Source organism: Mauremys reevesii, linkage group 6 (assembly GCF_016161935.1).
Source record: "Mauremys reevesii isolate NIE-2019 linkage group 6, ASM1616193v1, whole genome shotgun sequence".
Lineage (NCBI taxonomy): Eukaryota > Metazoa > Chordata > Testudines > Geoemydidae > Mauremys > Mauremys reevesii.
The window spans coordinates 54,972,145-54,994,095 of record NC_052628.1 but is presented as its reverse complement, the minus strand read 5'-3'; the positions used below and the strand labels follow the sequence as shown (position 1 = coordinate 54,994,095).

At 41.2% G+C, this 21,951-nt stretch overlaps 1 long non-coding RNA gene across 1 annotated transcript in view; it reads right to left on the bottom strand.

Moving 5' to 3' along the window:
* Positions 1-2,773: 2,773 nt before the first annotated feature.
* Positions 2,774-21,951, bottom strand: part of LOC120408072 — a 111,470-nt gene continuing 92,292 nt past the window's right edge. Inside the window, exons 2-4 of the long non-coding RNA XR_005600403.1 lie at positions 15,881-15,991; positions 13,018-13,148; positions 2,774-3,094 (exon numbers count right to left, since the gene is read on the bottom strand). This is a non-coding gene — a long non-coding RNA (uncharacterized LOC120408072). The remainder of the gene's footprint in view (positions 3,095-13,017; positions 13,149-15,880; positions 15,992-21,951) is intronic.

The following is a 21,951-nucleotide window of genomic DNA, read 5'->3' as shown; positions in this document are numbered from 1 at the left end:
TTTCCTCTAATACGATCCTGACGATGTCTCTGGTGAAGTCCTAGTGCTGTACAAAGTTCAAATGTTCATTTCACTGATTTCTGTAAGAAAAATGCTTATTGCTTCATTTCACATTATTTGGCACTGCCTTCCCACCACCTACTTCCATTTCACTATCTGAAAAATGTATCTGAAATTCCTGTTTTCACAATGAAAAAATCACAAAAGTCCACGTTTCGATACAAATCCATCATCCAATAAAAATAGACCCATTTCCTCTTGAAAATGGACCATAACTCATTTAAAAAGTTCACACAGATTTGTGAAATCTCTATGGCACATTGGGAGCACCCTCCATTTGAAAATATTCCATTTTCCATATTCCCCATAGAGAGCCTCTAAAGCACTTGAAAAATGAATTTACCCTCGCACAAGTTTTGGCAGAAATGGGGCCATTTCCAAGTCAATAATAAAATTCAGTGAAAAAAATTAGTTTTTCATTTTATATGATTCTTCTGGCCTTATGTACTAAAATACTTAGTGATATCTTTTTAAAAATCCCTGCCTTTTATTTGGCTTAATGCAGGCAACTTCTCTTTTATCAGAGCACCAAATAGGGTGATTTTTGCCAGTAATACCACAATTCTACCCAGAGCTACAAAATTCAAATAATCCATACATGGACCAATATTACAATAGATTTGAGGTACTTGGTTATTTTAGATGACAGAACCAATATATAGAAAACATAGCTCAGTGTGGATAAATGTATGCTAATAACCCTACAAGCAATTAACTACATTTACACAGACAATGCTAAAGAGACAAGTTGAAGAGTACTGACCAGGAATTTGTTTTTTTCTAAATTGAAAATTTTTTGAAGCCAGCAGCCAATAAGAAAACCCCCCAGCAAACTCTCTCCTGGCATAACATATTAAAATTACAAAGTATGAATCAAATGGTAGTTTAATCTGGCATACAGTAAGCACACATTGTCCAGAACACTATGATCATATTTGCTCATCATTTCCTGGGAAGGTTAACATTTCTCCAGAGAAAGGAAGTTTTAGGCAATTAGAGAGATTCTGGGTTCAGTTAATATTTGTTATGATGAAAGACTAAGAAGTTTATATTTAAAATATTTGAATGGCAGTTATTGTTGCATCTGACAGTGAAGGACAGTCCTATGAGAAATCTGGCATGAGACATAACGGAACCTTTTAAGGTATGCACAGACTCCAAAATCTGTGAACTGTTTGGCACGGACAAATACATTTACTACACTGACTGATCCGTATTTCCAGGGAAGAACTGAAACTATACAATACCTCAACAGAGGTACAGATACAGGTCATTAGAAGGTTGTTCTTATGAACATACTGCTGCAGGCCATTTCACCCGCCATTTTCCCCTTCACCTGTTTATTTCTATCTATGACTCATATTTGGCCTGCACATAAAGTGTGTACATTTCTTAGGTATGTACCCTGGGGCACAAAAAAGGGCCGAAGGAACAGCAAATCGCAGTAAAGCCTGCAGCAACAAGTATGTGTTAGTTTGACATTAATGGGCATTGTATGGATTTTTTGTCATCTGCCCAGAATGGAGCAGGAGTGTCAAGGCAAAGTCAATTTGCCACTCTACTCTTGCAAGAATATCTGCATAAAGAAAAGGTCAAATAATCTGAAAGAACACCCAATAATTTATTCAGGGTTCAGTTGTTGTGTGTGGCCAAACTAGCAAAACCTGCTATTTTCTATCTAGTTTGCCCACCATCTGAATTCAATAAGACATATTTTACTCAGATGCTTTGTGGTTTTATGTGATTTTCTTCTTTAGTAGAAGATTAGGAGTGAAACTGGGCCCAGAAGAGGTATCCTGTGAAAGCAATGACAGGAGGGATATTTGACAGGCAAACACACCTCTAAAAATATAGAATAGAATTCTCAAACTCTTCTAAGTGAAAGTCAATGGGACTTTAGACTCTTCATTTACTTAGACACTTTAACCCATAGAAAAGCGTCTGTCTATAGGGTAAGGTGTGCAGGAAGGGAGGTCCAAAACTAGACTCTTCTGTATTGGAAGCAAAGGGAAAAGAGGCATGGGCTGTAAAAGTTCGGGCGTGACATTCCATTCCATTCAAAAACTATAATAGGATGTTACACTTTACATTTTCAAAACATTGTACAAACTACTAAGTGATCCTCATAATGCCTCTGTGAGGTAATTACTATCCCTGGTATAATTTTTCAGATGAGTGAAATGACTGGCACAAAGAAGCATAAGTCACTAGCACAGCCAATTTTAGCTAATTGCTACTTGTTCTAGCGGGCAACTACATTTTTGGAATAGAGCACTAGCTGGATGCTGTTTCTGCTCCTTGGGACTACTGGTCCCTCAGCAGAAACCAAGAAAGATCAGAGAGCAATTGAAGATTCAGTGGAGTTTACTGGAATTTCTTTTAGGGCAATTAATATAATAATACCACCTCCTTCTTACATAGCACTTTCCATCAGTAGATCTCAAAGCCCTTTACAAAGGAGGTAAGTATCATTATCCCTGTTTTACAGATAGGGAAATTGAGACACAGGGAGATGAAGTTGTTAGGGGAAAAGGGAATTAAAGGGGGTATTAAAGGACCCCTGCTAATTATGGAAGTTCGGGTTATCACTGACTTAGGGTCTGTCACCTCTGGTCTCAATGAAACAGAAGAGGGACAAAATTAAAGGTGAACAAAAAGACAGTTTATTGTGTACAGGTAAGTAAAAGAAAAACACTTGATGGTTTGAAATCAAGGGCGTGAAGCCCAAGCCCTCTAGCCCTTACAGATATTATCGACTAACAGTCAAGAAATCTATACTTTACAGACGAGATATCAGTCATGGAAGGAGGGTCGTGTCTGACTGATTGCCTCAGTTCCAATGTGATGGACAACCCAGACCTTCTACTGTGCCTGGTGATGGTGATGTGCACAAGAGGAACACAAATCAAATCAGCTGCTGGACCAGAATCTCTCAGTCTTAGGTAAGTAGGGGTGAGTGATGTGTTGCCTCTCGGAGACTGTTCACGACGACCAATGACCAACATGGACACCATGATGGACAGCACCCTATAGCCTGTGAGAGGAACTTATATACTCTCTTGTCTCTGGGCAGAATTGCCAGATCATGTGACCGATCTTTTCCTGCCTTACAGAAAAAGGGCACCAAAATCCCAACAAGAAGGGAGACCAACATGGCTTCCAAACAACAACTTTACAGAATTCAAAATGATAATTGTGAACAATTTTTTAAAACAATACCATAACACCATATACAGTTAGAATACATAACAACAGTTTTCCCATACAAAGTGACTTGACTGAGACTAGCTGCCTTAGGGTTGGGATTATTTTTGACCTGAGCCTGATTGTTTCTCTGCAACTTGTGTTTTCACTTACAATAGGGTAAAGTGAGTCTAACATGCTACCACTCTGCAGTAGTAATATTTTACCCGCCGTTTGCACCTCCCCATAATCCCCAGAGCTGTTATCACTGTAATGGGTTAAGCAACTGAAGACCTGGATCATGCATAGTGGCCAGAGCCAACATAGAAGTGTAGGTGCCCCTACCCAGCACTAGTAGAGTTGTAATGATTTCATTACCCCTCCAACCAAATCGTACATGAATTTTAACCAAAACAACCAAGACCCTTCACACTGGCATGGCAGACATCAACAATGCAAATAAGCCCTGGCTCACTCTATCATTTCCTCTGGCTCACCACTAGGAAGCAGCAGAGAGTGCGTTCCTGTGTGATCTTTGGGGCAAAATGCTGCAGTACATAGGAAATTTGGGTCTGATTCTATCTCATCTTTTGGAATATCTGCATTGTTAATAGATTCTAATGAAGAATTATGTTTTTAAAAAAAAAACCAAAACACTTAACAATATAATCTATGAAGAGAAAAGGGGAAAAAATACACAAAGACACAAGACTCATGACAATGCCCCCTTTTTTATACAGATAATGCAGATAGTGATAAACAGATGCTTTACTTAGCATCATTTCAGAGGCTACCTGGTACCTTTCTGAAGTGGAGAATTTGTTAAATATTCAGCCTTCAAAAACTGTCATTAAATAATAAAAATATTTGAGTCCAATTTAAGTGAAAACTATTATAGCACACAGAGCTTTACAGATGGCTTTAAAGGTAAGAAAAACAGTTTTTAGCAGATGAGATTTTATAGTGACTCAAAGATCAGGAGAGTGAAATAATGCTTTACATTATTCATAATCCCTGTGGAAAAATTAAAAAAAGATGAATATGTTTTTACATTACGATGATTATTTACACAATGTGCTAGGTGCTTTGCAAAACAAATAAAAGAGGCAGTCACTGCCCTGAGGAGTTTATGATCTAATTTTAGATGATACACAAGTGAGAGCCTCAAGACAAATCAGGGGCAGGGAGACCAGATTAAGGGCTTGTCTACACTGCAGGCGATACAGCTGCACAGCTACGGTGCCATAGCTATGCTGCTGTAGTGTAGATCCCTTCCACAGAGACAAGTGGGGGGGGGTTCCCATCGCTGAAGGCAATCCACCTCCCCAAGAGGCAGTAGCTAGATAGAAGAATGCTTCTGTCAGTCGACCTAGCCACACCTACACTGGGGAGTAGGTCAACATAGCAACTGCACTCGGGGTGTGATTTTAATTGTAGACCTGGCCTAGGGTTAAAATAGGAAGATTATACAGTTTATTTGCACTGTTCATGCTTCTTGATAGACTATATGAAATTATATTATTTCTCTCTCATGCCTTGATCCTTTTCACACTCACTCTCTCTGTTTTATAGCATGCTATGGTGGAAAGGTTTTGACTAATGTAATCTAGTGCTTGCGTGTGGAAGATGCTAGTCTTTAGGAGAGTCTAGAATACAGAGGGAAAGGGCCAAACAGAGAGGACTGGGAGGTGATTCTATGCATAGCAGGTAACACTGAAGAAACCACAAATAACAGGAAGAAGGGTATAAGGCAGCTCTGGAAGAGCAAAGTCATGCACATTGGAAAACATAATACCAACTATACATCCAAAATGATGGGGTCTAACTTAGCTGTTACTACTCAAGAAAGAAATTTTGGAGTCACTGTGGGTAGTTCTCTGAAAACCTCTGTTCAATGTGCAGCGGAAGTCAAAAAGGCTAACAGCATGTTAGGAACGATTAGGAAGGGAATAGATATATAAATCCATGGTACACCCACACCTTGAATACTGCGTGCAGTTATGGTCACCCCAGCTCAAAAATATATATATTTGAACTGGAAAAGATACAGAGAAGGGCAATAAAAATGATTAAGGGTAGGGAACAGCTTCCATATGAGGAGAGATAAAAAAGACTAGGACTGTTCATCTTGGAAAAGAGACAACTAAGAGGGGATATGACAAAGGCCTATAAAATTGTGACTGCTCTGGACTAAGTGAATAAGGAAGTGTTACAAGAGCCAGGGGGGTTAAAACAAACAAAATGAAGTACTTCTTCTCACAATGTGCAGTCAACCTGTGGAACTGATTGACATGGGATATTGTGAAGGTCTAAACTACAAGGGGAGTAAAAAATGAGCTAGATAAGTCCATAGAGGATAGGTCCATCTATGGCTATAAGCCACGATGGTCAGGAATGCAACCTCCTGCTCTGAGTGCCCCAAACCTCTGATTGCAAGAAGCTGAGACTGGATATCTGTTCCGTTCATTCCCTCTGAAGCACCTGGCATTGGCCACTGTCAGAAGACAGGATACCAGGATAGATGGACCATTAGTCTGACACAGTATGGCCTTTCTTATGTGCAGAGAGACATGAAAAGCAATGAGATCTAAGGTGTAGGCCAGGATAGAGTTGCATATAACCTTTAAATTCATACAATGGGAGGACCAGAAGAGGGTGTAATGAGGACAAATTAATAAGAAAGAAAGATCACTTTAGCAGCTGCACTGTGGATGGAGGGATGAAGAGCAATATGCACGTCAGAGAGGAGGATGCACTAATCAAGGCAGGAGATGAGTGTAGCACAGAGACGTAGCCTCCCTTGGAGATTGACAGCAAGGGAGGACCAGACACTCCCTGGTGGGTGGAACCAGGAAGGCCACACTCACCAAGGAGGAAGCAGAAGGGACAGGACAAGAACAGGAAGTATAAAAGTTGGGCCCCGTAGCTCAGTCAGGAGGCAACTACCAAAGGAGTTGGATCTGTTCTCCCCACTGCTGATGCAGGAGGCTGCAGAAGACTTCAGTTACCCTGAGGACTTGCCCAAGCTACCAGAGCTGCCAGACCCAACAAATGCTGAAGAGCTGCTGAGATTACCACTAGCAGTATATCCTGAGGAGACAGAGGATGAACCAGGGGTTAAGGTACACCCTGAGGGGAGGGGCAGAAGGAGCCCAGGGATAGGTGATTGTAGTCTGGCTGCAGGGGTATCTGAAACGTGGTGAGTGTGTTGTGGTGGGATTCCTCGCTGACCCAGTGGCAGAGTGGTCTGCCACTGTTAGGGCCCTGGGTTGGGACGCAGTGGACTTGGGCGGGCCTGCGTCCCCTACCCCTGCCACTCCACCCCTAGGGTGGCAGTACTCCCCCTCTTCAAGCCAAGAAGCCTGTGCTTGTCTGTCTCCCACCAGAGCCAGGACAACAGATTGTACCTGGGTGCCTCACTCCTGGCTGGAGCCCCCAGACTGTGTTGGGCGTTCACCCCTGCCTGAGGGCTGGAACCCAAGACTGTGTTTGGTACCTGCCCTGTCTGAGGGCATGGGTTCCTAGACTATACTATGCCTGACTATACCCTGCCTGAGGGTTGGGCTTTAGACTGGTGCCCGGCCCTGCTTGAGGGCTTGGGTCCCTGAACCACTCCCTGCTCTATTCCGCTGGAGGGATCGAGCACCAAGACTAACTTCCCCATTATCTTAGATTGTCCTTACAGGGGCATGGCAGCAAAGAGGTGTGTCCTCCCTCGGAGGTTGACAGTAAGGGAGGGCCACACATACCTACAATCACCAAGATGTGAAGTGTGTTCTGACAGAGAGGAAAGAAAAGAAGGACTGGATGGTCAAAAAAATGTTTATGAGAAGAAACAATAAAAGTTGATCACAGCCTTCATGTGTCATGAGAAGTCAAAAGACTCCCGCAACTCTGCAAGTTTGATTGATGGGGAGGATGATCATGTTATCCACAGCAATGCAAAGGGCTTGGAGGATGGGAGAGGGAAGAATTATTGATTTTTACTATCTTGATCTTGCCTCTGAACATCTATATAAGATGGTGTGCCAGATGTGTGGGACTGGACAGAGGGAGATGGGTCAGGAGGAAAGAAGTAGATTTGTGAGTCATTGGCATACAATGGTAATTTAATCCATGTGAGCTAACTATGCCAAACATTGTATTAATCTGTACCTTCCTGAAGTGTCCATATATTCTGAACAGGCAGGGTTTACAAGTCCAGTGTATACACTTAACGAGCTTGTTTTTCAGCTCTGTGCTACCCTACTTACAGAAAAAGTTACAGAAATCAGGATGCCTAGAATCAACTTATCAGAAAGGAATCAAATTGTTTTTGTGGTCCAGGAGATCTAGTTATTATGTGAGATGTGAATTATTATAATTCCAGTTTTGTCACAGATTTAATGTATGACACTGGGTAACTCGTTGATGCTGTCTGCTTGAAATATGATATTACCACTGTAATACAATTGCAACAAATCTTGTACAAAGTATATCATAAGGTGTCAATGTAGAAGTTATGATTTGCTAAATAAGATTATCCTGTTTAAATCCATGCATCATCACAGTATCTGAAGTTATGAATATTGGCTATGTACCTATCTCTCAAATGTGCTTGTTCCTAGGTAACACCCACAAACTAGTTTACATCCAGTCTAGCCAGCCGATTGTCAGGGGCGGCTCCAGGCCCCAGCACGCTAAGCGCGTGCTTGGGGCAGCATTCCACAAGGGGCGCTCTGCCGGTCACCGGGAGGGCGGCAGGCATCTCCGGTGGACCTCCCGCAGGCGTGCCTGCAGGCGGTCCACCAAAGCTGCGGGACCTGCGGACAGCGGGACCAGTGGACCCTCCACAGGCACGCCTGCGGGAGGTCCACCGGAGCCACCTGCTGCCCTCCTGGCGACCAGCAGAGCGCCCCCCGTGGCATGCCGCCGTGCTTGGGGCGGCGAAATGTATAGAGCCACCTCTGCCCATTGTGAATGAACTATTCAAGCTTGATGGCCCATTAAGGACACTTCACTCTAACAATTGGCCATAGAAGAATCTCATCCTGCCTGGTAAGCCTTCCTGTGGACGTCTCAGCATGGATATGAGCAATGTCTGCCTCTGAGAGTCACCAAAGCATGTAAGGATATGTGATGCTCATGTGACCCTGGACTCCATATCAGATCATTAACTTGTCCTTTCCACAAACAGAGGCTGTGAGCTGTGGTTTTAGCCTGTATATTTTCAGGCGCATTGTAAAAGGTATAAAAAAATTCTGAGATGTCTCTATTTGGCCTCTTTTCTGCCCTGTTTCTCTAGACTATGGATTTACAACTAAAAGGAGCATATTGAACTAAGAACTTTCCAATCTTCTGGAAGTTACCAGAGACACTTTACAAGTCAGCAGTCTGTACCCTCACTGCTACAACCCTGATATGAGAGCTTTGCCATTATTGTATGTATATGAGTATGTTACATCTGAGTATGTTACCCAATAATCATGCTAATGCCAATCCTTTAGTGACTAAAACTAAATGTTTATTAATAAAAAAAAGGAAGAAGAGAGTTAAATGATGAATAGATCATATACATACAATAATTGCAAAGTTCTCATATCAGGCTTGTAGCAGTGAGGGTAGAGACTGCTGGCTTATATAGCTGATCTCTTGGGATTAGAAGGCCCCTAGATACAATGAAATTGGTTTTCAAGTACCACCTCGGAGTCCAAAGGCTGGAATGCCTATGGAGACTACATCTCTGACTTCTTGTTAAGCAGGGTGGTGAGAAAGAAGTTTACTTTTGTTCTTGGCTTGGTTTAATCTAATGGTAGAATAACCACCAGTTTGGGGTGTCTGCCGTATTTCTCAGTTTGTTTTGAATCTGGTATTCTCCGCTGTGACCCACTGAGGCACGGTGACAACTCAGATTCTCTTTCCCCATTTCTAAAAATGGGGATAATGACAATTCTCTCTCGCACAGGACTGTTGTCATACTAAATTAATTAGTGTTTGAAATACTGGTACTCATGTGTAAAGTAATATAGAAGTGCAAAGCATATATATTGGTATAGTGCTCTAACTGGTAAGGTAATTTAGTATTAATTCAGAGTAGGGATGGACAAACTGGTTCATTTAAAAAAAAAAGAGCCCACATCTTAGCAATATATATTTTACAATTTGGATCTGTATGTGTAACTTACCCCACCTTACACCCACCCTTATAATCAACAGTCCTTCCCTCTCTCTATAGGTTTCCTGGCCTTTCTGCTGTTTTCCACCATCATATCACTTATTAGTGATCACATCATAGGCTTTAGGAGACTTCCAGACTGTTCTTTTTTTTTCCTTTCTAATCTCACAGGCAGTGTGGTTGGCCACTGAGAAACACATAACAGAGCTAATGACTTTAAGCAATAAGACCCAGAGAACACAAAATAGGGATAGTGTAATGAGGCAAGCACAAAAACTGGTGATTATATTGGGCCTCACAATGGGATCAAAGTTGGAGGCAAGAGTGGGAGATCATAATTCTGGGAGAAGTAACAGGTAATGACAAAGTTGATGCAGGACAGTGGGGCTTGTGAAAGTTATAGGAACTGAGCATGGAGACACTGAGAAGCTGAGCAGTGGAGCTGTAAAAGGAAGAATAGGATTAGAGGACCTCACTAGCTGCAGACAGACAACCAAAGATCTGGTGCTTATCTCAACTCAACTTTTTGATGTGCTCTCATCTCTAATTCTTAGTGTGGAGAAGAGGCCAATGAAAAGAAACACAAAGAATTTCTAAGAATTAGTTGACAGACTAGCAGATATCCTATTCATTTTAACTGCATTAGCATATCAAGTGAAGTGGAAAATAAGTAGCTAAGTAATATTAATGCTCACAGCAAACAGAATTTTTAATTAATAAACATTAATATATTAATTTACTTCTCATTGTGCAATAGTAAGGGATGTTAATGTTTCATGTACATAAAATGCCATGTCATAGTGTGACAGAACAATTCACCACTAAGAAAAAAGAGCGCACAAAGGTGGGGGCCACTGAACAATTAACCCAGAAGGATATTCCCTAAATACCATATATCAAACCCCTTTTCATTCTGTTGCCCATTGCATTACAGAAAAAGATAGGGCCACTCTTTCAGCCTTGGGAGAATATGACTGTGATCCATACAACGCCCACTCAGCTGGCACCTAACCCTGTAAATGCCAAAATTCACTTGGTGCCTAAATATCCATTGTAAAAAGTTTCCTTGGCATCTACATTTCTTCCTCTGAGCATTCACTCTACTTCCTTATGCTAGACATCTTGACACCTATCACCTGCCTATGACACTGATGCTACAGGCGTCCTCCTGATAACCTTCAACCCAATGATTAGACCACTCACGTGGGATGTGGGGGACCATGGTTCAATTCCCCTTTCCACCTCCTGAGAAGGGATTTCAACAGGCGTCTCCCATTTCTCAGCAGAACATCCTAGCCACTAGACTATGGGATATTCTGATGGGGCTCTCAAACTCTCTTTGAAGCTGTTCAATTTTAATTAAATAACTAAATATTAATTGGGTGAGAGGAGGCGTGAGAACTACTCTACAGTCCAGTGGCTAAGGCACTCACCTGAAGGGTAGGAGACCCTTCTTCATATCTTTTCTCCTCATCAGGCGGAGGGGAAATTGAACCGGGGTCTCCCACATCTGAGTGATTGCTCTAACCATTGGGCTGAAGGTTATGATGAAGGCCTCCTTGCCTTGTGCAGCCTGACAATTTTGTGAGGCAAATGGCTAACTCCAAATTCATTCTTGCAAGAAATGGCTTAGGAACCAAAGTCACCAGACTCCAGAAGAAGGACTCCTGGCTGTGAATCTCAAGCAGAGATAGGCACCTACCTGCAACCCAGACTTAGGTGCTGAATTTCATGAAAGCCATGGGGCTTAGGACAACTCTTCTTGTCAGCGTCTGCCATTGATTAGTTTAGGCTTAGGGTGGATCCCAATCTTCGGTACCTATTTCTCCCTATGCTGTGTATAGGGTGCCTAGGCACCTAACACAGGCTTTGTGGATGCCATTGTTATTCCAGTCATTTTCTAGACTCCTCAAAGTTAGGTGTTCCAGCACCGAGCATTGCAATGCCTAAGTCCCTTTATGGATCTGGGGCAAGGTGCTTAAATACCTTTGGGGCTCTGGGCCTTGATAAGAAGCACCGTCCCGGTCCTGGAAAGGTTCTGTGCTGAAAGCCCACATGGAACCATATTGCCTTCAAAGATCAGATGGTGTAAGGGACCACCTGCATGGATCCATTTGCAGGATCAGGACCTAATTATTAGCCGAACTTGTTTATGCTGATTTAATCCTTTTAACATTTTTAAATAAAAATTCAACATTTTAAATTTAAAACATCCAGAGAGGCCTCCATCCTTCCTCTTTACAGTGATATAAGGTGAGTCTACACATCCAGGGGAACCACTTTTCAGCCAGTGTGTGATGTGGTGAAATTCAATATATGTGCATATTTACGAAAGTCAGTATCACTTTCCTTTCCCTAATATTTACAAACCAATTTCAGTCTTCACACTTTGACCCAGTTATCAAACCTCAGCTAATTTTTATGCTTCCCAGAGCAATTTAGGATTGCTTAGTCATCATTTATTTGTACTGCATTAGCACCCACTGGCTAATGTAATGAGACAAGGACACAGATTGCAACTAGGATTGGGACACCACAGTATCAGGCATGGTAAAAATACTTACTGAGAGATTCTCTGCTTCAGAATCAGTTACAGTGTAAATAGGGAAAGAGTAGGGAGAACAGAAGCACAGAGAAATAAAAAGAATTGCCTAAAATCACACAGCAAGTGAGGGCCACAGTTGGCTCCTAGTCCAGTGCACTACACACTAGACCATGATGTTGCTCAGGTAGTGAACATTTTTTCCCCGCATGAACTTTCACATGTAACTGTTGCCAGTTCATTTTGTTTAATTTCCTTTCAACATCTCAAAATATAACTTGACATATTTTTGAGGGCTCAAACTTTTTCCACAGATATTTTTGTTAAATTAACTTCTAATTCAAAATGTCATGCTTTTGCACTTCGTGAATTCAAAATGTCATACACAAGTACCATGGCAGCAGACTATGGAAATCTTGGCGTGTGGAGAGAAGACAGGAAGCAATACAGTAACAGATGCTCACACATATTTAAAGTCTATTGTATATACAGAAAGATATGCAGCAGGCCAGGCTGGGACAGAGATGGCCAAGGTTCTTTAGTGGAACCCCACAAGGCCAATTTTAAAGTCATAAATTGGGGGGAGGGGGAATTTTACCTTAAGCTTAATAGTCAGATACACTGGGTGTCCAGGGAGACCAGTCAGTGTTTTCATAAGTGCCTGTCTGTGTCAGAGGGGTAGCCATGTTAGTCTGGATCTGTAAAAAGTGACAAAGAGTCCTGTGGCACCTTATAGATTAACAGAAGTATTGGAGCATAAGCTTTCGTGGGTGAATACCCACTTTGCCTGTCTGGCTTACCCTCGTGGTAAGAATTTCTTTTATCTCCAAATGGTGACCAGTTTTGGTGGGAAATGAAGAATTAGTGTTGATTCTTACTGCCAAATCAGTTGATATTGCATGGATTCACTGTGGAGTTAGAATTCAATCTTACTGCCATTGAAGTCAATGGTAGTTTTACCACTCACATAGACTGAGTCCAAGGCCATATCCTGAACCCCATTCCAGCTGCTCTGTGACACAAATCAGACATAAATATGGTAGGACATGAGTATCCTCGGATTGTGTAGCAGTCTCACCTCATTCTCCTCCTTCCCTCGCTACCTTGGAAGCTCAAGCATCCTAGAACTGCTGGAACAGGCCCTTGGAAACTGTTGGCCCCAAAGCTGATCTGTGTTGTGCCTGGGACTGGTCCAGTGCTGAAGTGGCCCTGGAAATAGAGGAATACATAAGTGGTTTAAATTCACTTTTGGGACTACCCGTCCTAAGCTGTGCTGAATTGGTTTGTGACATGGTGCTGGCTCCTCCTCCTTGTTTTAAAAAGGACAGCTGCAGGATAAATACTTTCCTAATATTTCTTTTTCATTTACACAGTTACCTAATTGTCACAGAGATGTTATGAGAGGAGTTGATCCCGGGGACAATCTCTCTAATAGTAAGTGGTCTACACTATTAAAAAGCTTGAGAATCCCTCATATAAATGGTTTGGTAACCCAAGTAAAGACATTTATTTTTAATGTGAATTTAACCTGACTGAGCACCTTTAAGCATTAACTTTTTCCAATGAATATTTTGTACTAGGAATCACTCAAATCAGCATCCAAAACCTAAGGTAGCTTCTAAGTCTTGTTCAGCACTGCCTAGAGTGATTGTAAGACCTAGTACTTTTGCCTTTAAATGCAACCTCTGTGGTATCAGAGAACAATAATGCATGTAGACAACAAGTGATGACATTCCTCTCCTTGGGGCAGTGCACTCAACCCCACGCTTGAAACAATATTTCACAAAATGTAGAGGAAATAAAAAGAGAAAGGAAAAGGGACAGCAGCAATTGACCTATATAAAAGTTGGCCCTGAAAGTTGCCCAGAAAGCAGAAAAAGCCTCACAAAAGAAAAGAGGTCATACAGAAGATGAGAGAGAGGGAAAATATCCATTCTAAGGATCATAATTAACCAAACCGTTAATCTACACAATACAGGCCTGATGCTGCAACAGTTGCTATCAAGAGAAGTGCTTAATACCATGACTGTGGCCTGTGCCATTGAGGGCTGAGTTTATCAGACAGTCTGGTAGGGCTTTGTTGGTATACACAGCTAGTTAGAGCCAGACACAGAACAACGTGAACTCTTGCAAGCACCTTAAGCACTGGCTGATCACTGACCACAACGAGTAGACCAATTCTTCTATTTGTGACTTGAGTGTGACTGTTCCTAGCAGTAAGCAATGATTGGCAAGAAGAGTTTGCAGCAGGAGGCTCTAAAGCTAACAGTAGAGGAGGGTTCAAGTCACTGATTTTGAAACTCTCAATATTTAGGGGTGTTCTGGACTGCTACTTGTTAGATTCCAAAAAAATATTATATGATTCCAAAATTTTGATGACATAAATGAAAATGGGAAACATGACCGGTAAGGCAAATAAATAGGCAGAATCTCCCAGGACTCTCTAGGCTCAGGCCAGCCTCTTAAACTGGCTGCTGCATGTCAGCACATGGCTAGTTACATCCACCTGGTATTAGCTTAGATAAATTAAATATACACTAATGTATATGGGCTTTTAATTGAAAAATCTGTCTTATTACTCAAAAATTAGAGACAGGGCTCAGCAGAAAACTGGGGAAAGATTTCAAACACTTCAGAGTCTGGGGTGTTCAGACCTAAGGTTATAGTTTGACCCATGCCAGAGATAAGGAAGAGACAGGGTTCAGTTATAACGAATAAAAAGTGGATTTTCTAGCAAGGCCTCTGGGCAAAGCTAGATCCTGTAGATCTCAGGCAGAGAAGCACAGCCTGTTGTCTTGTGTCACCACACACAGTCTCCTGTAAATTCCGTCCTGGAAAATGAAATCATGGAAGGGACTTCTGACTACTTTCTGGGGATCATCTACAAAATTTGGATTTAAATTCAGGTACAGATTCTAAATCACCACTTCTCCCACTAAAGCTCAGCAGGGGGTTACGTATGGAGTTTGAGCCTGGTCCCCATCACTAAAACAAAAGTTTTGTGAGGCACAGTCTGGTTTTCACTCCAAATTTGTTCAATTTGTTTAAAACTAGTTTAAGGGCTTTTTTAATACTTAGACATTTTCTGTAGTTGTACCCAATTTAAAAAAAATACAGGAAGGAAATAGAGTATTGAGAGATGATCTCCTGCAATTCCATACAAAACACTGCAAGACCATGAAGAGCAGAATAGATAATTAGACAGGGAAGGAGGAGAACAAAAAACAACATACCTTTGATGATATGTTTCTGAAGTTTATGGCAAAACCTGCTCCTTGAGGTTTATTAGACTCTAATCATTTTTCTTGAAAGATTAGTAGCAATTATCATTATGGTTCAAGCATTTAACTGTGACTGCCGCAATAAATCTTATTAAAATAACTGAAACATACTTTTTTTGCATGTGGCAACCTGTCTCTGAATCACAACCATCTGTACATAGTTATTGCCTGGTGCACACAGATGGCAGTAAAACAACTATAAAGCTATACCATTCTTTAATCACAAGTTCTAACAGTACTAAACAAAGTGAAATTTGAGTCAGACCATTAGCATTTGAAAGACTATATGATCACTATAATTAACAAATACACTTCAGTATCCTGTTATAAAATGTTTTATTGGTTTCTGACTGAAAAAAATAACAACACTTGCACTGGGCAACCCCCTGTTTTGATCTTTGACAGCTCAATTAAAAAAAAATCATATGTTAACAATGGAATAGCAGTCTTCATGTTTTTATACTGCAAAATTCCTTTATGGATTTAAAATGACAGTGGAAGGTAGCAGAATAATTTCTTGCTCAAGGCACAGAATCATGAATGCTCCAGGTCAGTAACTACAGGGCTACACTAAACCCCTGTCACTCCAAATCAGTTACAAAGTGAGCATCTGTACTCTGCTTAGCCTTCAAGGGGAAAAAAAATGTCCACATTACTTACAAGTGCGGGGCCTCTTAATGTGAGGAGTTCTAAATGAAGCCCATATGCAGGTCACTTAATGTCTTTCTTCCATGTGATACTAGATATTGATCTAGTAGATCCAGTACAGTCCTATTGGATAGAAAGCGACAATGTTTCTATCTAAGTCTGCTTTTATTTTATTGTATTTTGGGGTTGGAAGAAAAACAAGAGTTTATGCCCATTACTGTCAACTTATTCAGCTTCTAAATTTCATATTCACTTGACAAAGGTTTTGAAAGCTCTAAATAAATCACCACCACCCAGGCCTAACTCTCACAGATAGAGGAGGTGGAAGTCATCCAAAGCACAAGTATTACAGTTAATACAGTACTAATATTTTCATACCAAATTAGTCAGGACTTTTTTTCTCTGGTAGTGCATTTATCAGCAGCTACTTTAAGGCACAGTCTTGTAAAGTGGTGGGCTCCCTCAGCGCTCACTGACTCTAATGGTAATTGAGGACACACAGTTTCTCTTATGACCAAGATCTTAGTTTATTCCTGAACAAAGACTGAAGCTAAAAGTAGTTCCATGGTCCACATTCATTTACATTTTTAACTATTCCAAACACTAATATCCTGAATTTCCAACTATTTTAGGCCCAATCCAGCCATGCCAGCTCCCACTGATGTCAATGAGGACTGTGGGTGCTCTGCCATCACAGGATCAAGCCTATTTGCCGTATGGCATGTGACCGTCACAGAAGCATATGAATAATGAACCAAATATGAGTTTAGAGTAAAATAGGCTGCCTTGACATTTAAATGGATAATTTTGTCTTTTATATCTTAAAAAAAAAAGATTAGGTTCAGAAACATTTCACACAGCACACAAAGTCTTTGTTCACCAAGATGTTTATATTAGCTGTGTTAGCAAGAGCAAGTTGCTCTTGCTTTATATTAAAAGCCGCATCTCACCCCTTCCTCAGTTCTGAATACCAAAAATATGAGACAGATGTTGTTAATGTAACGTATCTTGCAAAGCACAACAGTGCTTCTTTGATGGGCTTAGGGTAAGCAGTTGCCCTCCCTGGGGCACATTTGAACTGTTTGAGATTTTTCACTGCCAACTACACAGCTTGCTACCTGTCAGGAACGGGAATTGGCAGAGAACAGCTGGTAGAAGTCAATGGATGTGCCAGTTCTGGTTCATCCAGCAGAGGTACTGTGGAACAGTGCAACAACACAGATAAGAGTTAGGCAATATAGATACATGCTGTACTGGCACATAAGGGTGTTGACTTCTAAGGTAGGGAATATTAAAGGTCCAAATTAAGCCAAGTGATTACAACATTTTAAAAAATGGACATGCCTACAACAAATAGGTGAAACCTGTCGTAACTGAGGAAAAAATGGTTTAACTCTTGGTTTCCACTGACAATATTGTCGAGTGGCTGCAGACAGGTTACTATTACTACTGGTTGTGGGAGTTGCAGAAATAAAGACAAAATCCCTGACTTGTTAAATCACTTAACATAAAAGAGCTAATGTTAAAGTTGATGCAGGGGAAGGTAACTATGGATGTAAAGTGAAAATCACCTTTACAAATCTCCAGTTACAAGTAATTCTCTTTCCTCTCAAAAATATAAATATCCTGCATGAGCCCCACACATGTGGACTGAAGAGCTGAGAAAATGTCACTATAGCAGAAGATACAAAATGAGCTAGAACATCTGCACATGAAAGGAAAAGCTTCTTTAAAACAAAAAAAGAGGATGTCGGAGCAAGCGGGTTTTTTATGGCAAACAGAACCATATAAAAAGTTTGAAAGCTAAATGTTATATTACATTTATATTACAGACGTTGTAGGCATATATAAAGCCAGCTGCCAGACATTGACAAGAGCCAGAAAGGGGCTTATGAGATAGCCAAACTGGGTTTGGAATCTCATCACTAGACCTTGTTAATGTTTGTAAGTGTGCAATGAACTCTAAGGGGCTGTCTTGCAAAACTGAAGAGACAGAGCTGACCTGACACCAGATACACCATATGTACCATGTGTTTGGTTGAATGAGGATTACTTCAAATCGTCAGGAGCTAATCCCACCAAGGAACACCAATGTGAAAAACGCATGAGATAACTATTTGACAGAGTTTTCATGGACACAAACCTCTAAGAATACTCAAAACCAAAAAAGAAAACCTTCCAAATAAAGGGCTTTGTACACATCATGGAAGCATTATAAATATGTGAAAATATTCTCTCCATTAGTTATAATGAAAACAATTAAAAGTAGCACCAACTTACATTGATATGTTGCTTTTGTGGGAACTCCAGAGCTTGATCTGCTACAGCTTGAGCTAAAGAGCAAAGACTCTATAGCTGGGGTCGTAACAGGATTTCTTTGGGGTGAAAGCATGTTACTGGTCATGCTCTGGGCCTGATCCACAGGGGATATGAGTCTGTTACAGCCCCAGCCTAAAGTTTTTGTATAAAAGACCCATACCCGAGCCCCTACTAATTTGGGACCTGCCTATTTTTTGTGGGATTCTTCTACGTTGAAATGAGCAGAAACACTCAAATTAGAGACCCCCCACTAACTAAAGATGGGGCTTCTGTGAGGTTGTACATCTTTATAACTCACTTTCTCCTGGTCTGAAATAGAAATAGCCTGAATTTGTTGACTCTCAGGGCACACTATAAGTGTCATCTTTCAACCAGAGCTTTTGGGGAGGTGGGAAGAACTTTGTGAATTGAAGTCTGGCACGTGGCGTGTTGTCAGTCGTTGTTCTAAGGATTTCACTGATTATTTTTATTAAACTGTATGGTAAGGGTTGGCTGCTAGATTTTTCCTTATTATGGAAAGAACACAAATTCTATAGATTCCAATGCCAGAAGGGCCCATTATGATCATCTAGTCTGACCTCCTGTGTAACACAGGCCATAGAACTTCTCAAAATGAATTCCTAGAACATGTCTCTTAGAAAAACATCCAATTTAATTTTAAAATGGTCAGTGATAAAGAATCAACCATAATTCTTGGGAAATTAATTCAATAGTTAATAATTCTCACCATTAAAAATTTACACTTTATTTCCTGTCTGAATCTGTCTAGTTTCAGCTTCCAGCCATTGGATCATATTATATCTTTCTCTTCTAGACTGAAGAGCCCATTATTAAATATTTGTTCCCCATGTAGATAATTGGACTGTGATCAAGTATCCCTTTACTCTTTGTTAAAGTAAACAGATTGAGCTCCTTGAGTCTATCAGTATACCATGTTTTCTAATCCTTTAAATCATTTTCAAGAAAGTCCTCAAGCAGCGATGGAATACTGGCAGAAATATATAAATCTGTGGGTCCAAAAGTAGTAACAACACTCCAGAAGATCCTTACTGAGATCTGGGACAGTGAAGAAATGCCAGAAGACTTCAAATGATGCCACAATTATTCCTTTATTTAAAAATAAAGGCGGCAAAATGGTCTGTGATAACTTCCGCGGGATAGCCCTCCTAGCTGTCGCTGGAAAAATCTTTGCTTGTGTCCTCCTGAACTGACAGATTTCATCTGTCTCAGAAGAGACTAAGTGTGGATTCAGACCTGGTCATAGCACCATAGACATGATTTTCAGTATCAGGCAAATACAAAAAAAAATGTATCGAACAAAACATGAATCTGTTCAGTGTTTTCATCGATCTGACAAAAACATTTGATACAGTCAACAGAGAAGGATTATGGATGATCCTCAGCAAACTTGGTTGCCCATCAAAACTGGGAAAAATCATTTGTTTATTTCACGAGGGGATGCAAGGTTAGGTACTTTTTAATGGAGATCTCATGGACTCCTTTCCCATTTCAAATGGAGTCATACAAGGCTGTGTCCTTGCCACTGTACTGTTCAATCTCTTCTTCACCTAAGTTCTCACCCATGCTACAGATGGGCTCAACAGAAGCATATACATCAGATACAGACACGACAGCTCAGTCTTCAGTCTTGTAAGGCTTAAAGTAAAAACAAAAGTAACAGAACTGATAATAAGAGAAGCACTCTCTGCAGATGCTTGTGCCCTCCTAGCACACACAGAGGGAGATCTCCAGTGCATTGTAGATCACTTTGCTGAAGCATCAAAATTGTTTGGCCTCACAATCAACCTGGAGAAAACTGTGGTGTTGCACCAATCCTCTTCACCACTCTGTGCCGTACCCCCTAGCATATCCATTAGTGGAAACCAACTACATCAAGTTGACAGTTTTATCTGTCTCGGCAGCAACATCTCCCATGAGCGATCTCTTGATAAAAAGATCACAAACAGGATACAGAAAGATTCTCAGTCATTAGGAAAGCTACGTAACAAAGTTCTAAAATCCCACAACAAAACCCTCTCAACAAAAATAAAACATTATAATTATTTTGTGCTCATCTCTCTCCTCTACGGCTGAGACCTGGACACCATATAAATGGCACATCAAACAGCTAGAGGCCTTCCATATGCGATCTCTGTGTACCATTATGAGGATCTGCTGGCAGGACAAAATTACCAACCTGGAGGTTCTCCAAAATTCAAAAGTCACGAGCATTGAGGCCATGCTGATAAAAGCACAACTACGCTGAGTTGGTTACATCATTAGGATGCCTGAATATGACTTCTCAGAAAAATTTTCTATGGAGAATTGGCACAAGGACATCAGAATCAAGGCCGCCCCAGAAAGCTCCACAAGGACAGCAGCAAGAACAGCATACACTTTGGTACAATAAAACTGGATGATCTTGAGAAGACTGCATTAAATAGATCATCATGGCAACACACAACACTCAGAGCTTTCCAAGCCTTTGAAGAGGACAGAAATAACCGACTGTTAGCTGCAATGAAAAAAAGTGTCATACTACTGCTATAGCTACAAAGATGCTCACCAATGACTTTGTCTGCTCAATCTGCTCACGAGCATGAGCGTCATGCTTTGGACTTCAGAGTCACTCCAGAATTCACAAAAAGAGAGAGCATGAAAACGTCATCATCGAACTGACAGACTAAACACAAATCATTCTCATGTCTCTTCTCTGAATCCTCTCCAATTGTCAATATCCTTTAATCGTGAGCATCAGAACTGGACACAGTATTCAAGCAATGATTGAACCACTACTAAATACAGAGGTAAAATATCCTATCAAGATTTCCCTGTTTATGCATTCCAGGACTGCATTAGTTCTTTCGGCCACATCGTCATACTGGCAGCTCATGTTTAGCTGATCATCCAACCATGACCCCCAAATTTTTTCCAGAGTCACTGCTTCCCAGGATGGCTTTTCCCAATGTGTGAGTGTGGCCTACAATCTTTGTTGCTAGATGTATACTTTTACATTTAGCCATATTAAAACACATATGGTTGCTTGTGCCTGGTAACCAAGTGATACAGATCACTATGAATCGGTGACCTGTCCTCTTCATTATTTACCACTCCTCCCAATTTTTGGATCAATTGCAAACTTTACCAGTGATGATCTTATGTTTTCTTCCAGGTCACCGATAAAAGTGTTAAATAGCGTAGAGCTCGGTTCTCAGCCCTGTCTTGTTAGTTTGACAGGATCTATTTTCCATAAACCCATTTTGATTTGCTTTAATTATGTTATCCTCCTTTAATTCCTTATTGAGTTCCATATCAGCTGATCCATTATCTTCCTCAGGATCAATGTCAGCCTGACAGGCTTATAATTACCCAGCTCATCCCATTTAACCCTTCTTAAAAAATGGCACATTATCTTTCTTGTATCTTCTGGAACTTCTCCAGTGCTCCAGGTAGAGCCCTGTGCAGATACAAATTTATATCCATGGATGCGGATATAAATCGGTATCCGCAGAACCACAGGGCCCTCCTGGGAACTGCAGCAGTGAAAGGAGCAGAACATGGAGCTGCTGCTCCCAGGAGCCAGTGTCTCACGCTGGCAGCTCTTCCAGCATGGCTATACTGCCGCCAGACCCACCCACTGGGGTGGGCACCACGCTCACCGGCATGTCCCTGGACAGGAAACACAGACAGCTGCATGGAAGGGCTGGGGGCAGGGCTGGGGGTGGTACAGCCATGCTGGAGGAGCTGCCAGCATGGGGCACTGG